At 38.6% G+C, this 18,184-nt stretch overlaps 1 long non-coding RNA gene across 2 annotated transcripts in view; it reads right to left on the bottom strand.

Moving 5' to 3' along the window:
• Positions 1 to 3,977: 3,977 nt before the first annotated feature.
• Positions 3,978 to 18,184, bottom strand: part of LOC116709632 (uncharacterized) — a 35,123-nt gene continuing 20,916 nt past the window's right edge. For both annotated transcript variants that reach the window (XR_004336918.1, XR_004336919.1), the window contains 2 exons: positions 17,387 to 17,487; positions 3,978 to 4,455 (listed from right to left, as the gene is read on the bottom strand). This is a non-coding gene — a long non-coding RNA (uncharacterized LOC116709632). The remainder of the gene's footprint in view (positions 4,456 to 17,386; positions 17,488 to 18,184) is intronic.

Here is an 18,184-nt window from a genome sequence, read left to right as displayed (position 1 = left end):
TCTGCTGCCTGTCCCTGGAGGAAAATCCACTTCGATGAATTATGAAATCTCCTTTGATGTAGAAATCTATATTCATTGGTAATACAGCAGGAAAACCTGTTTTTAATGCAGAAACAGGAATTCATTTTGCTGCAGCCCCAGAGGCTATTTATGCTCCAGGTTTGGAGGTTTGTTCCTGTTCCAGTTCTGTAACTGAATGTTTTTGTAACAATCATTTTGTGCACCTTGTTTGCGGTGATGTTTGCCTGGTTAAATGTGTGTTTGTCAGAGTTCATGTATCATTTTCTGAATATAAAAGACGGATTTAATTATTGTTCTGTTGCAGCTCTGACAGCTGCAAACAAAAAGCCTCAGCTTGTCTCTGTAAATGTAAAGACAACCATTTGAATCTTTACTGCTGCTGATCCTTCTGGAGTTCATTCAGAGTAAAGATGATATGAAACCTGAAACGTCAGAGTCTGGCAGCATGACTGGACTCCCGAAAATGTATTTTTATTTTCATTGTTTTAATTTATAGCTTCTGTTTTGTCATCATTTGTGTGGAAAGTTGAATAAGTAATTAGATGAGGCAGATTTTTAGTTGTTTTAAGTCGCTCCAGTTCGTTATATTTATTAATCTTAAATGAGACTTTTAAACGTTTAATGGACTTTGATGTTTTTTGCTGTAAATATTACTCATGTTAATTTTTCACTGCGTTTTCTTCACCAGAAGCAGTGAAGATTGGATTGGCTGCTTATCTTTTATTTTATTTTATTCAGTCTCAGTTGTAAATGATCGTAAACATTACGAAACTGACTGCTAATATTTTACTGAAATAATATAATAGTAAGTTTTATATCTAACGCAGTCTGACTTTTTCTATGTATTTTTAAATAAGATAAAAACAGCATGATTAGTTTGGTTGGTTAAAAACATTATTTTACTTGAATAAATCATAACAGCTGACAATAAAAAATCACATCCTGCATGTTTGAAACTAGCATTCAAGTTAGCAAAGTAAATATTTAGCTCAAATATTTAGATATTTAAATACTTGTTGGAGTTAAATTTAGTTGGTAAAGTAATTTATTCTTGTATAGTTAAGTTTTATCAATGAGCTGAGACCCAGGGCTGGAAACTGGGAGAGGTACAGAGGGCGATGATGTGATGTTTGAGGGTAACATCTGTTTTCCGGTCAGTTTGCTCATAGTTTGTCTGTTTTTATTCAGTTTCGGGCCAGTCGAAGTCCAGATGACCCAAATCGGAGCCAGTTCTGCTGATCCAGAATCAACGTGGAACACATCTGCTCCTCAGCATCCTGATGGACATCAGCTGGACCCGAATCCACCAAAACACGCAGAGCGAACTGCAGCCAAGTAACCTAATGGTTACGTAAGGAAGAAGTTTCTAAAATAAGATCATCATTTTCCCGATTGAAAGAGTTGCTGGGATTTTAACAAGCAAATATTTATCATCAAACATATAAAATACTAAAATGACATCAAATTAAAGACACTGTGAAGGATGTGATTCAAAATGAGTCATGTGATTGGCTGCTTGTCTCAGGCTTTTATCTCACCTATAAAACAGAAATGCCACGCCTGTAAAAAAAGATCTGCTGTGACTTCGATCTCCTAAAAAAGGTGAAAATCTAATTAAATCAGCTTCTGCCTCCTTCATGTTGTTTGTGCCGACTCTAACCTCCTGACAGGCAGAGTTCCCAGTAATTAGACTAATGCCAGCTCCGTGTAATGCTCTGCTGCCAGGTTTCCTGTGGCAGCATGGCAGAGCGTCAGATAGGAATTATTTTTACGGACCGTGTTCCTGAGCGTGTCACTCCTTAAAACGACACTGTTTAGTCTCTCCTGGCCCAAAGTGCAACATGCATCACGCAGCCTGAGCAGGACAGACGCCCGACTTCAACTCATGACTTTCACCCATTATAACTCAACATTCTCCTCTGGTTCATGCTACACGTCCTGACATGAATACCTGTGCTAACTTACCCAAAACCAGCTGTTCTAAATGAACATTTGAAAGCAGCTGTGATTCCTTCAACAAGTTAAGATACAAAACAAGCTCATCACATTTTTTACATAAAATCATTTTCAGATAAAGATATTTTATTCTGCTCACTTCTGCATATTTTCAGCTGTTTAATGGTCACTATCACTTTAAATCCAAATAAACTGCTGCTGGCCACGCCCTCAAACTCAACGTTTACACTCACGCATGAAAAAATGGCTGCAAACAGATGCACAATTACACAACCACACAACATGGTGGTGGCAGCATCATACTGTGGGGATGCTTTCTGCAGCAGTGGATGGGAAGATGAACAATGTTGGAAGGAAAAGTGCTAGAGGCTGCAGACGATGGGATGGAGGCTCAGATCAAAGGAGCTGTGTTAGGATGGTCTAGTCAAAGTCCAGCTCTAAATCAATGTGAGATTTATAATATCTGGGCAAGACTCGAAAACTGACATTCACAGAAGTTCTCCATCCATGAGAAAAGCTGGTAGAGAAAAACAGCAGAAAATAGAAATATATAAAAACTTTTCAGATTTTTAATAATACAGAAACATCAGAAACTATGTGAAAGTTTCCCTCTCTTCAGTTATTCACTGCTGTCCTTTGTGCTGCTTGATCAATAAAATCCATTGATGCTTGTGGTTGATTTCAGAAGGGCACTTTGTTTGTCCAGAGGAAAAAGGCCAGGCGCTCTAGCACCCCCTACTGTCCATCTGATCACCTAACAGCCAGTTTTGGACTGATAAGCAGTCAGATACAGTATATCTTTGCTTCATTTCCACTAGAATCAGTGCAGAAACCAAAGATTTGAGGAGCTGAAGAGCAACAGAGGGAGAAGTTGCTGCGTTGCTGCTGGCATGGAGGATAATTGCCCTGCCGCGCCGCTGAAACGTCACGGCCGCTCTGATCCCAGGTGGGCCGGTCCATGCTGCCGATCCTTCCTGAACTCCACAGACCCAGAACGTAACGACACAGCTCCAGGAAACTCAGCAGTGACACACAGATGTAATCATCAGCACTTATCCAGGTCCAATCTGCCGCTGAGTAAATCCTGGAGCGATCCGAACATTTGAACCGGACAAAGTTTTGTTTTTATATTTACAACAAATAATTTTTGTTATTCATGTTTGTTCAGATGAAGCGTCGGCAGACCTGAGCGTTTCCTTCCCTGATGAGTCTCCAGCAGCACGTCAGTGGACATTGTCTCATTTAGACGGTATTAACAGGCGTGACGGCCGCCTGGGTTGACCTTTGACCCCTATCCAAATCACACCTTGGCTTCTCTTACTGCAGATTTAATTCACTGTGACGGATTGTTGGTAACACTCAGAGCGGCGGCATGCTGTCCTCTGGGTGGAGACGCGTCCACCAGAGGACAGTTTGACCTTTAGCCGTGTTTGTTAGCGGCGGACGGCGTCATCAGCTGTTTGGAGCTTCAGTTTTTAAAGTGGCTCCACCAAAACAAACATCAATTTTGTTTAATACTTTGACTAGGCCATTGTAACACATTAAAGCATGCTTTAATTCACAGAACCACTCAGCTGTAGATCAGTCATGAAAAAAAGGGGTTCATTTATTGATCTCATATTTTCACCAGTTAAACATTTAGTTTAAAAACTAAATTTAGTTTAAAAACTAAATGTTTAGGTTTGAATCAATTTGCATTTTAGCTAAATATTTAGCTCTTAGCTAACAACATTTTTAGCTAGTTCAGAGCTAAATGCTACGTTTTGAGCTAATTAATTAGCATTAGCATCAAGCTAACTATTTCAGATGTCGGCTAAATCTTTCAGTTTTTGCGGCTGCTGACCGGATCACCTTCTTCTACATGCCGTGTCTCAAACATTAAGCAGGATTTATTGTTATTATCCTTCAGCAATAGTTTTGTTTCCATTTTTCCATGAAGATGAGATCTATGGAGAGCATTCCACATTAAACAGAGCTGACCTGCATTTACTGATTCAGCATTTTGTTGGACTGGATTTTATTTAGAGGTATGAGAGTAAAGAGGTTTGCTACAACGTTAGGATCTGTAAACATAAAACAATCTTTTATCTATTGGGTTATTTTATTTGATCATTTTTCCAAGTGTTTCAGAAGAAAGAGTGTTTTACTAAATCATTTTCTCAGTTTATGTATTAATAACCAGATGAACGGATTATAATTTAGTGTTTTCAGCAGAAGCTGCAAACAGGCAGCGCAGCAGCGAGGAAAACCTCCTGCAGGGATTTTCTTCACAAACTGAGGCCAACATGAGGTCAGACTCAGAGCTGCACCTGCATCATCATCTGGGTTTTATTTTCCTGAATGTTGGATAATCTGACCCGGTTTCCAGACAGACGAATCACAGCATCGATTCTTCGACTCACTTCTTCCTCTCTGTCGTCCCTCTGAAGGAGAATTTCTTTAAATCCTTCTTGTTGTGCTCGGCATCTGTTGGTGACTCTGGGAAAAAAACAGAAACAAAGATAACAGTTTAAGTCTCCCCTTTTTCCAGAAGGAATGTTAGATTTATATTTAAATGTTTTGTTTTTATTAAGATTTAATGTGAATACACTCTTTAGATTATGATCTGTAGAAAAACATGTATGAAAACTTTGAATCATTTCCTTTCTGTGTGATAACTATGCGCCTCTTTGTTTTGGTTCTGCACATAAAATCCAAATAATATCCAAGTTGAAACTTGTTGTAAAGTGATGGAATCTGGAAAAGTTTAGTCTGAAAAACTGGTCAGAGTTTAAGCCATGCAGAGGTTGGGGGGCATTAAAAATGGATGCAAACTTTTAGCGAGCTGTTAGCGATGGAGGGCGGCTTCATGAATTTACCAAAATCCTGGTTCACTTTCCTCCTGCGCTCCATAAAAACCAGTGATTCCAGGCGGAGAACCAGGCGGAGCAGAAAGTTTCTCCAGAGATGAACTCAATGGAAAACTAGAACTGACCTGCTCTGAGCTCGACTTCTGCTGGAGCAGTTTAACACCTCCAGCTAACATAAAACACCAGAATTAAAGTTCGTTTTCTGTTTTAACTGGAATCTACCTGAATCTTCATCCTGGGAGTTTAAATCCAATTCTTTGTTCAACTTCAATCGTCTTTTTTTAAAATTATTTTTACACCAACCATGTCCAAAGGGAACATAAAATCCACAGTCAGTACAAATCCAACACATTGCAGCTGGTTTGATGTTTTATTCAGCCTAAAGGCAGCCAGAGGCCGATGATGTAGACAGAGGTTCTTCTGAACCGGGCCTGATGGCCAACAGGGCTGCCCGTCTCCAGCCCTCCCACCCAACCTGCAAACTTCTGATAGAAAGTAGGTCGGTGCGAAGAGAGAGAGACGCTGCTGGAAGCGTTGAATAATTCAGCTCAGTCCGCTGAGCTCCGATAAGACAAACAGAACAAGAGCAGCAGGATCGGTTCTGGATCGCCCAAAGAACTGAATCAGCAAATCAACTTTTATCCCTGGTTTTATTTTAGGTTTCTGTTTTTGTTTATCATCCAAAAATATAAGGAAATGTATGAAATTTTTCACTAATCCACTTAAAAATGTTTCTAGTCCTGCATGGCAACATGTTTCAGTGCAAACCTGCGACGTTAAAAGCTCTTTGAGGGCAGAACATGTCAGAGTGAAGAAGCGTTTGCCCCTCATTTAACCCCAGCCTGACGCTGTGATCAGTATGCTGCATGCAGCACTTCACTTTTACAACCTCCTCTGAACGACAGCGGAAGTGCATGCGTCTTCACAAAACTAGAGCAAAGTGTTGAGGAAACCTGCTTTTTCTCTGTAGCAGTGTTTTCCCAGTGAGTTAGCGGCGGCTGCAGAGGCGCTCATAAATCTGAAAACGGCGAGGCAACGGGTTTCAGCCTCGCTCACAGGTGTAATTCCTGCCCATTTATCCATCGGGCTGCAGACGCTCTGCTCCTGGAACCCTGACCAGGCGTTTGGAGTATTCATGTATCTACAGTTTTATTATTTATTCCACATCTGTAATTACTGCTTTTAAAAACAGACAATGTATGACGTATTAGGGTCCACTGTAGACAGACAAAAGGAGCGCAGTTCCACCAAAAAACTCAGAAATTTTGTGATTAATCACAGAAAATAATAATAAAGAACAAAAAAAAAGAACTCCAATAATTGAATATTTGCTAGAAAACTCAGAAAATTTGAAATTAATCTAAAAAAAAAAAAAGGGAAATTTATAAATAATTTCTTTTTCACTTTTAGAAATTTTCAGTTTTTTCATCTTTTGGAGCTCAAAAACTTTGTTTTTTCCAGAAAATGTCTGATATTAACTGACAAAAATGAGTAAGTTAGCATTCACTGAAATCCAATGTTTTTAACTATTTTTGCAAAAAATTTGTTTTTAAACTCAGTTGTGGATTATCTAAAATATTCGTGAATTTCCATAATCATGGAATAATAAAAACTGGAGGGACTTTCAGTTAAAAGAACTAAAATTTATTTAAAGTTGTATCAACTGAAGTTATTATTTTTGGACCTAAAGAGGAACGATCTAGAGTTATAGATCTAGAGTTATAGATCTAGAGTTATGGATCTAGAGTTATAGATCTAGAGTTATGGATCTAGAGTTATAGATCTAGAGTTATGGATCTAGAGTTATAGATCTAGAGTCAATGCACAGCTTCAGTTGATCTGCTGTTGTTGTATCAACCTTCCAGACCTCTCAGGTTCTGGTTCTGGTTCTGCTCTGCATCCCCAGAACCAGAACCAAACGAGGAGAAGCAGCTTTCAGCATCTATGCACCACAAATTTGGAACAAACTTCCAGAAAACTGTAAAACAGCCGAAACACTGACTTCTTTTAAATCTCGACTAAAAACCCACCTGTTTAGTTTTATTTGAAATGTAATAAATTACAAATTTAATGATGGAACTTGACTTAATGTCGTGTTTTGATTGTTGATTCTATGTTGCATGACTCTGTGTTTTTGTGTTTGTTATGATGTAAACCTCTTTAAATGCCTTGCTGCTGAAATGTGCTATACAAATCAAATTTGATTGATCAAAAACAACTTAAAAGAAACTTTACTTTCCATCATCATCACATCTGATGCCCATCTCTTTAAGAACCTCCTGCACTTTCCAACATTCCCCTTTTATTACCTCATCACAGCAAAACTTCTCCATTATGCCGTTTATAACTGTTCTTAGGAGCTCAGCAGAAGCTCAGTTCCACCAGCTGCTGCTGCTAGTCTGGAGGAGCTAGCAGCAGGCGGAGCTTCGTATTAGGAACCCAAAATGGTTGCCATGGAAACATGCCAAAAAGGTAACATTAACATGATGTAAAGATATAAAAGTGGATTTTGTTTAATACTTCCCCAAATAGAAATTAGAAGAAATGTCCTGATCTGGACCAAACATACTAACATGTTGAGTAGTTTGGAGTGAAAAGTTTAAGGAAAAAGTGCTGCCCTGGTGTCCTGTCAGGACGGTGAAGCCGAGTGCAGGGGAAGGAGGCCTGATGAGGAAAACGGCGCCTCCAGGAGGGAGCCGAGGCACAAACAGAGCCAGATGCGCCCCGGACCTTCAGAGTGGATTAATGCAGGAGCAAACATAACCTACTTCAGGTCTGTCAGCCGCTCTCTGAAACGCCACAGCAGATAGATCAGCTGCAGCTCCGTTCAGCTCTTACTGCTGCTGCTATGATGCATTAAAGCTTCTTCAGTTTATACGAACCAAGCCGTGTTTGACTTTTGCCAAAGTTCACGTTTATCACCAGCGCCTCACCGTGACACTGCGACCTTTGAGCTGGAGGAACTGAGCTGGATGCCGGCCTTTAATTGATGAGCAACACAATGAGAATGAATAAAAGAACGATGCTGCAGGCGACGTTGTTGTCACAAAATCCCTTTTGTGAAATAAAGCAGAGCTCTGGCTGCAGAATGAAAACTCCCTCCCACCTCAGCGGTGTTCACCCAGCATGCAGAATGAAAATCATAGCTCCCCAAGTCAACCAAACAGGTGAGGTCAGATTATTATCAAAGCTGCTGATCCAGAAAGTTGATACAGAGTGCTGTGTGCACTCCAGGGAGAAGACACTGACAGTTCAAGGCCTTTGAGTCTGCAAGAAAACAGAGAGCTCGCTGAAAATGCATCTGCAAGCAGCCGAATTATTAACATTTAGGTATGCTTACAAGACAGTATTAAACCGAAGTAAGCAGAAAAAAGGGCTGGAGCAGTGCTGTGTCGATGGACGCTCAGATCCACAGTATTCACTCATTTACAATTCATGTCAAACCGCTTTTTATAGCCGCCCCGGGCGGACCAAACGGTCTTTCACTTCTGAAAAATAACTTCCAAATTCAGGAAAACCAGAAGAAAAAATGTCACTGACCTCTCACACAAAGGTGAGTGAAGACCAAAACCCCCAACCTGGATTATTACACATGCAATGAACAAAACAAGTCATATAAGGATTACAGTGTAAGAAATGTACAATAAATTATTGTTTCTTAAAGGTTTTTGTCCAGTGGCCTTTATTCACCAGTCAGTGGACAGGAAGTAGTGCCGGGCTGGGAATCGAACCAGGGACTCTTGGCTTCTGTTCGGGACGCTTCTGCTCAACCGCTGAGGAACTTTAACTTTTATTCCACATAATTCTTGTTTTTACAAAATCATATGTTGCATTTTGTGTCATTGGTGGACTGACTTCAGATAAATAGGTAAAAAGTTCTAATCAAAAATCGATCCAGCTAAAGTTCATGTGAAAATGATTTCCAAGGATTTATGTCTACTCCTGTTATTAAAGCTGTGCAGCCGTCCAGACTCCTCTCTGTAATCTGCTACACTGTGTCCAGCCTGCTGGTGGCGCTAGACTCAGGTCTGACGCTCAGCTGGAACTGGAATCGTATGTTTTTATTTCTTCCTCATTTGATTTTCTTTGTGTTTGTTGTTTTTCTCCTCCAGTTAAATGAAATGATTTCCTATTGTTTGGATCTGTGTTTATTCCGGCTGTGAAGTTTGGGTGGTTTGGAGCAGAGCAGGAATTTATCACCGTTACTCTGCAGGATATTCACCATGTTGTTCTGGAGCCTCATTAGCATCGGCAGGGCGATAATAATAAACGCACAGGGCAGAAATGAAGCTCCGGCTGATTTTAAAACACTTTTTCCAACAATCCAGATGGATTTTTTAAACCAGGCGGTCTGCAGAGACTCAGCCAGCCCGATCAATGAGAGCCGATCAATTGATCGGTACAGATCACAGCTTAAATGAAGACGGATTTTAATGAATTTCCTCGGCTGATTGAGGCGCTGCGGCCCAGCTGGGTCACTGCTGAATGAAACCATTCTTAACAAACGAAACGATTAATCGTGATTAATCGATTACTGAAATAATCGTCAAATAATTTAGGAATTGATTAATCTTTAAGTGACTCAACTGCTGAAATAATGTCATCATCAGAGCAGTAATTAAACCAGAAATGTACAATATATATCTACATATTTGAGATTAAAAACCTTTTGTCTGTAAATATATTTTATCCAGAATTCCTGGTATTTTTTGCTTCCCTGGTTCAAATTATGATTAAAATATCCTATTAAGGACTTTTTACATCCAGTTATTGATTACAAATACTCAATAAATCATCCATACACACTATTTATGTTCAGTCAAGCAGAAAGGGCTGAGCTTTTCACATTTATGATTTATTTATTTGCATGTTTTAATGTAATATCGTATAAAAAGGCTTAAACTACAAATCATAAAAATGTTATGTTTTTATCCAATTAATCGGTTAATCATCAGAATAATTGATAGATTAGATTAATCGATAACTAATATAATTGTTAGCTGCAGCCCTATTTCAGATGCGCTGCATTCAGAAACAGTTTGGGTTTTATCCAATTCTTTGTGAGCTGAATAATTAGAAGTGATAAAAATAACTCCTATTACGTTTTTAACTATTAAGTGAAATAGTTAAAAATTAACATATGTATAACTTATTCCACATGATGTATTAAATTTTAAAATAAATTTTTGATTCTAGTTGATAAATTCAGAGCTATGAAGTAAAACTAAATAATAAATAGTAACACCAGATTTGTAGATGTTTGTCACATTTCTACGGTGATGGTTGCATTGTTCAGCTGTGGAGGAGAAAACCTTCGATGCAGCTGCAGTTTGTTGAAGTGACTTTTTGTCCTAGATGCTGACAGTGTGAGGAGACACAGCAGGGGTCCGAGGTTCTGACTGCAGATCGGCTCTTGAAGTTTGTTTGATTCAGTTTTCAAGGAAAAAAGCTTCAGAAGTGAAAGAGAAGCAGCAGCAGCAGCAGGAGGAGGAGATGTGACGCTGTGGACAGCAGTTCCTCTTTAGGCTCATCTTTAAATTACAAAACTTTTTAATCCTTTAATCTGCAGAATTTCTCTGTAAAAAACTTGGATTTGGAGACAGATTAACTCTGAAAACAGATATTTACAAAAACTGTATAAAAATAATACAAATCTTTTAAAGTCTGATGCATAAATAAGCCGTTAAATTATAAAAATATTTTCTGACAAATGCCAGAATATTGGAGTATTTTTTTATAGCTTCTTGTATATTTTATAGAATCGTCTTTGAACAAAATATTTTGGGTTTTTATTCAACAAAGTTCTCATCTGTCCATGAAGAGGGTTTGAAGATTTCCCCTCTAACGCCTCCTAAAACTTTTATGCGGTTATGAAACAAGACATGAACTTTAACCTTTCATGTGTTCACTCTGAGCCTGTGGAAACGGCGGCGTGATGAACTCTGCACCTCAGAGCGATCATGTCGTCTGAATGAAACGTTTTAATGATGAAAATCTTTCACTCAATGATCCGTCAGGTTTAAAACAATGAAACCAAAAACATAAATCCAACGTATCCAAAAAACCCTAAAAACTAAAAAACAGCTCCAGTTCATTAACATGGCTACATTAAAAGTATGCAAAATACAAAGTCTGAATAAAAGAGGAAGTAAATTCTCCTGAATCACCTGATGAACCAGAAGAAAACAGCAGACACGTTTATCTGGTTCTGTTTTTACTGCCGTCAGATCAGCTGAGTTTCTCCATCATCCATGTTCAAATGTTAACGTCCGTCTCAGAATAGAATAGAAATATCATTTATTGTCTCACAGTGGGAAAATTCAGGAGTCACAGCTGCAAGTTCAGGTTAGTGAGGATGTGTAAATTTATTCAGAAGAAAAAAATGTAGATGAAGGCAGAACATTCACTGGTTCTTAAAATAAAACAGATCAAACTGAAATAGTTTCATTATTTCTCCTCCATCCTGCAGGATGTTACTCTATCGTCCTACATGTTTTATCCAATTAAATTATGATTTACTGCAAAATAAATTGTAAAACAGACGGTGCCATTTTGCTTTATAGAGGGAGAGAGAGATGCATTCTGCTTGATGTTGATGAACTTTTTCTTCCTCCCACAGGAGCAAAAGTAAAAAGAGGCTTTTGTGTGTTTGAATTGCCAGAATCAGTTCAACACTTTATTTTTCCACCAGATAATGATCTGCTTCTCTCTCCCAGTGCCCTACTTACTGATCCAAGCTGGATCATCTGAATGTGGGGGGTTCAGAGCAGCGCTAACGCTGCTCCGGCCTTGATTATCAACCTTATTATCTACTAGCCTGAGGAAGGTTTTCTTAAAGCATTTGTAGTCCGGTCTGTATATTCAGTGGCTGGATTAAAGGTGTTCAGGGAGGAATCTACTTAATGAATCAGATTTTTATAAAGACCAACTTGAATAAACATTGAATTATCCCAGCATCGACTTCGCCATGAGCTGTTATGATGCTTTTCTTTGAAACAGATGATTTATTGCTGCTCCCTCAGCGTTACGTCTGATCCCAGAACAGCGAGAAGCTGCTGGAGGAACCGTTCTCAGCAAACGTCTGCACAGGTTTCTAATGTAACTGGGAATATTTCCTCCATGTATGTGCCTGAAGAAATCTCCAAATACACCAGATAAAGTATTATTTGTATCTGTTAAAATCAGGCGCATGGAGATGACCTCCGCTGAAATGTCCTACAGCTAAAGGCTAAAGCTGCTTTTAGCGCCAACACTGGCTCAGGAAGAGGTTTTGTTTTTGCAGAAACTCCCAGTAAAATAATTTATAGCCACAGCTGAAGGGGTATTTATGTGAATTTTAACACTTTTCCTGTATTTCTGTTATAATTAGACACAGATATAAATGTTGACGCAGATGTTGGCCGTCTTGGGAACGAGGTTCCAGTTTCACAGCTTCTAAGAATAAAAGAGGTTAGAAATACAAGTTTTAGAAAGAAGCTACAGCAAGTCTTTTCTAAAGAAGCGTTTTCTTATTTAAAAATGTAAAGATTCAACGTTTGACCACCACCATTTCCATAAAAGCAACATTTTGTTGATGTATAATAAAATAACAGAAATGTTATGGTCATGTTCTCTCTGACAGGATCTGATGACAGCAGAAAGTCATCAACATCCGCCACAGGCAGGCGAACCCCAAAAACCTATCGGGAAAGACTATGGCTGTTATTAGTGGAAAGTTTTGTGTAAGGAAAAAGTGCGGTAGATAAAGTTTCACAAGGAAAAGGGAAAACCGCGACTTGAGCAAATGGTTTGCTTTTGTTACACTGTCATAAAAACAGAAGAGACAAATATTTAGCTCCAGACTGAATATTTAAAGAAAAAGCGTTTAACCTGCTAATTAAATATCCAGTTTGGAGCTAAATATTTAGCTAGCTAACTAGATATTTAGTTAGCAAACTAAATATTTAGCTAAACATTTAGCTTCACAGTAATTATTCAGTTTGGAGCAAATTTTTTAGCTGGTTAACCAAGTACTTATTAACTGTGTAACTTTAGAAACTAAGTACTTAGTTAGCAAGGAAAACATTTAGTTTACAGCTAAATATTTAGTTTGTTAGCTAAATGTTCAGTCAGCTAGATATTTAGTTTGAAACTGTGACATTTATAAATGAATGAACAACATGGTGAACATATGACTGAAAAATTAACCCCCATTTTTTCTTGTATGATTAAATAACTAAAATTATTGCTGTTGATATTTGACTGTAACTTTATGAACGGCTCCCCAAAAGCTGAGAATGAATCACAGCAGCTACTTTAAGAAAGATGACCTTCCAGTGAATATGTATAATTTCATTTCCAGTGGAATAACTGGACAGAAATGCCCAATACTTCCCTATAATCTTGTTTGAAGCGTTTCTGAATGTTTTAGTTTTTCCCTGTTTTTCCTTCTGGTCCTCCTTTAAGCTACTCGGCCACCAAGGCAGAAGCAAACACACCTGAAAACTTTCAAATCAATCTTTAATAGTTTTTCTTTCTGCCTCAGCCGACATGCATCACCAGTTTTGAGGTTACTATGGTTCCCATTACGACAAGATCAACATTTCCAGCGTCCGGCCTGCGCTCGCCTCCCATCTGTCTCTCCCAGGCAGGGAAGGAAGAAAACGCAGTTAAAAGCTCAGATTTTTACTCCTCTGCTTCAGCAACAGGAAAAGGTTGAGAGAGCAGCCTGGGCTGAGTGGAGGACTCCCATATGCTGCTGTCATGTTCCCTGCTAATTAGGATTAATGGCAGCCGTGGCACTGTTAGCATTGCAGGATCTCGCTTAACTTTCTGCCATTTCCTGCTGCTCCTCAGGAGAGAAATAAAACATAAGGCTCATGTGGAGACGGAGGACTTCCTCAGCTCACAGACGTCTTTCTTACAAAGATACAAAGCTTTAATACGACCAAAATGTTCCAGGTGTCTGGATTTGCATTGATATCAAAGTGTTTTGGACTGGAGGTCGTTTTTGTTTACGGGGCTGAACTTTGTGCTGGTTTGGTAGTTAATGAGCTGAACATTGAGCCGCGTCCGCTGAAGGACAAATCAGGGCTTTAACATGCGAACACAAACCGAGAGAAGAAAGAGAAACTGGTATTAATTAGAGATTACGTCTCCATTAATCTGGATTGGGAGGACTCTCAGGTTTCATTAACTCTACCCTTGAAACTAAAACAAAACATTAAGGGAAGTTCATGAGGGTGAAAGATTTTTCCACACAGTTATGCATCAAGGTTTCTGTGTCCTTTACTTCATGAAATGAAAGATTAAAGAAGAAAAACTTAAATGAAGTTAAACTGGAGACTTTATTTAAATTCACTTCTCTGTCATTTCTAAGCTGCACCACTGAGGCACCGAGTCTGAACACCTGGAAATGAAACATATTGTTGGGATTGATGGTAAAATACCTAAATGTTTCCACTAATAAACAAAAAATCCAGTCTGTGGTTAATGTTTCGTAAGTAGAAAGTAAAACTAATAAAACATCATTTGACTTCCATCTGATTCCAGGTATTGAAAGATTCTGCTTTTTACGTGATGAACTTGAAGTAATCGCGGCTCACCTGGACATCGTTTAACTTCCTTCTATTTAGGGAAAACGTTAAATATTTACACTGTTGTTTCTTCTTACAGCTGCAACCTTTAAGGTGAGCGCTGAGTGGCTGGTGGGTGGGCGTGTGCGCGCGCGTGGGCGTGTGTGTGTGTGTGTGTGCGTGTGTGTGTGTGTGTGAGCGAGCCGCAGAGGTACAGTTTTTGTGCATACAGCCAGTTTTACAGTTGATGTGAGGTTCTAATTTATAATTGATGTCTCTCCATTCAGTTAAAACTTTGCTTTAAATGTAAAAATGTAAACTGCAGACAAACACTAACCATCAAAACTGACGGATTAAACTTTAATATTTTCCACAATGACTTTATTGTTTTGGGGCAGAAGATGGAGCAGCTTATCACACTTTTCTCTCAGAGTACCGTACAAGTCGAACAAAAAAAAAATATAAATAAATAAATAAATTTTGGACTCATTTGTATGGAAGTGTTTAAATGCCAAAACCCGAAAACAAGCAGCAGTATCTCATTTTGACGAGAAAACTTTTGAAGAGATGCTGCTGCTTCCATACATCGGACTTATATGGAAGCTTTTAAATACCAAAACTTGGAAATAAATTAATTAACCCTACCCCACTTTTGCGTTATAATTAGAAACGTTCATGTTGTAACGAGATACAGAACCTGTTAAAATGAGAAGCGTTTTTGTTTTGGTGACATTTTAACATCCCAACAGGTTTGGCTGTTTTCATATTGCGACTTTTCTTATTTAGAGGAGATATTTTGATAAATCTCATACCTCGCTATAGCAGTAAAGTTTGTCATTATAACGAGAATCTGATGTGTTTCTAAGCTCTGGTGGTTAAACACCTTCTGTCACGCAGCTGGTTTGGCTTTTAGTGAAATATTGATTGGGAAATTACTAATATTAATATTAAAGATTGTCAGAAAACCCCTGTTTGTTTCCTCAGCCTGGTGTGAAAGGCTGTAACTGACCGTTTTCTGGTCAGGTTGAAAACACAGCCGGTGTGATCATGGCTCTGGTTCTGCCAGAGGAGCGATGTGATTATCATGGAGTCGCAGGAAGATGTAATTTAGTGACTGGATGACAAGAACAAATTCGACGGCTCTCTGATTAATTGTTATAAATGTCCACCCAGGCAGCGGAAGTCGCTTGGTTTATGCTGAGGGATCGGATGTTGGCCGTAAACATTATGCACACTGCTGATTTCGGTCAAAGGAGGACGTTTCGCTAACATTTCCATTTTTATTGCCGTCCATTCTGGGTTGATTCAAGCGTAAAGCAACGTCAAGTCTCAACTAATTTGTTGGCCGGCCGTTTCACATTCCAAACATTTCCTTTAGCAGCAAACTCATCTGCATAATGACACACTGGTCGAAGGGACGTCTGCTTTATTTAATTTCACACTATCTGAGTCTGAATTTTTACGCATTTTGCTGAAATAACAAATATTTTACTTTGACTATAAATGACAGCGAGCTTCTTAGTTTAATGTCTGCAGTTCTGTAATCTGTCGGCAATAAATAACAAATCAAAATATCGTCTGGGAAAATGAAAGCAAGTTTTGACACCAAAAGTTACAGTTTGACATTTTAAAAGCTGCATTTATTCTACCATCTTTACTTGAAAGATATATCTGTCTGCAGGAGCCAAAGGCCGAAATGTAAATGAATGAAAAACTATAAATATTCAAGTAGTAAAAGTGACTTTTTAAAATATATTACAACTGGGAGGTTTGGCCTCTGAGCTGTTTCTTCTCAGCGACAGCCGGTGAGTCTGTCAGCGCTAAAAGCTTTTGTCCTTCATTCTGAAGACGGAACGAGGCGGACAGAGAGGACTTCCTGTCCTGAAGAAACATCCTGCAGGTTTTTCACATCGGATCCACACTGTAAAATCTAATTAGTCCACCTTACTTAAAAAAAATCAACTCAAATCAACAACATGTTAATACGTGCAAGTTGAGCTTCTTCCGTTTAAACGACTCGACTAACTTGATCATTTGAGTTGCATTAATGCTAAAAACGAGCTAATAAACGAAAGCAGCTTCATTCCTCATGAACTGACTGCACAGATGAAGCTTTGGACGTTTTCATCTTAAACAACTTAAAATAGTTTAAAGAAAATAACTGGCTTATTTAGTTACTGTGGCCCAATGCATTGTGGGATACCTTGCTGGCCAATTCCTACTGTCACATATAAACCAAACGCCTCAACAGAATCAATTATTGCATCATATATATTTGTCCTTCCATAAAGTCCAAGTAACTTTTTAAAAGTGTTGATGAAACTGATTTAAGACTACTTACTATTTTCAATTAAATACAATGTTGTTATTTACAGTGCATGTTGATCAGATGGCCTCTCTGCAGCCCTGACACATTTCTGAGCTCTTCATACATAAAGTAAAACTCAAACATGAACCATGAAAACTCCTCCTCCTTTCCTGTAACAGACCGATTTGTGCTGAGCTCCAACTCTGATGCTTGGAAGGGAATAAATCTGACAAACCCAAACTTAACACGACTTTGTGATGATGTGAGTTTTCTCTCTTAAGCAGCAGGAATCAGAAAAAGCTCAACACAAGAAAGTCAAAGATTACAGTGAAGAACTGACATCACAAAGTTAAACGGATTCTACAGAGAAGAATAACAGCTTGAACCATATTTAAGTTAATATTTAGCTCTCCATTAGGGATTGTTTACATAAAAATAGCACCTTGTTGTTGTTTTCTGTCGCATCTTTTGACATATTTCTCAGTTGAACAAGGTTAAAAAGTAAAATTTGTTTGGATTATGATATTATGCCCTTTAGGATCATCATGATCCTTTTATTCTTTGGTTCTGACTTTTTGTCATTTGGTATTTTTGTGTTCTCTTGTTTGCTTCTGTCCAGTTGATTCTCTGATCTTGTTTTGTCCTTTTCAGTTCATGCTCTCGCTCCAGCTGTTTCACATCCAGTTAATCAGACTCACCGTTTCTGTGTCCCAGTAATCGCCCTCCCTCTGCTCGCTCCCTCCGGTTCACTCAGGCTGTGGCAGATCCTCCTGTTAACCTGCAGCGCTCCGATTCAAACCTGAGGGAGATGGAGGAAAAAGTGAAAATATTCAATATCTCATTTATATACTTTTCAAAATTAATCAGATTTTTATCTAGTCCCTTGACAGATCCGAGTTATTTAAAATTATTCTTAAAAAGTTTGACTTTCCCTGATGAAGTCAGAATAAAAGATGCTCCAGTTAATCTTAAATCATTTGTTTGGCAGCAGAGTGACAAACAAAACACAAACATTATCATAAAAGCATAAAGCATCGCCATGGCAACCGGTGGCTGCACAGTTAGATTACGTTGAGCTAACCGTAACTAGGAAATAGTAAATGTACTGCATGGTTGGTCAAGCTTTTGGTGAAATCAATAAAAATGCAGAATAAATGTGATCTTTGAAGTTTTCTTTGAAGTCCTATTAAAATCTGATTTTCATTCTGGTGAGTCGACAGAACCTTTTTGTTCTGTCTGTGATTTCAGGACGTTAGATGCTCCGTCGCAGTAAAACAGTCACAGAGATCAGCAGAGTGGAGAAGTAACTTGTTACAGGAGGAGTATTTAAAGTATTGCTACTCGATCCTCAACTCACTGAGTAAATTCACTAAACGAAATCGTTTTAACCAAAAAATCACCAGTTTTATTCTGAAAGAAACTGATTTGGAAAACAGTTTTGACCAGTTACTCGGCTCTTGACTCGGCTTTTATCAAATAATTTCTTGGATGGATAC

This window comes from Xiphophorus hellerii, chromosome 19 (genome assembly GCF_003331165.1).
Source record: "Xiphophorus hellerii strain 12219 chromosome 19, Xiphophorus_hellerii-4.1, whole genome shotgun sequence".
NCBI classification, from domain to species: Eukaryota; Metazoa; Chordata; class Actinopteri; order Cyprinodontiformes; family Poeciliidae; genus Xiphophorus; species Xiphophorus hellerii.
This window is presented reverse-complemented; position numbering and strand designations above follow the sequence as displayed.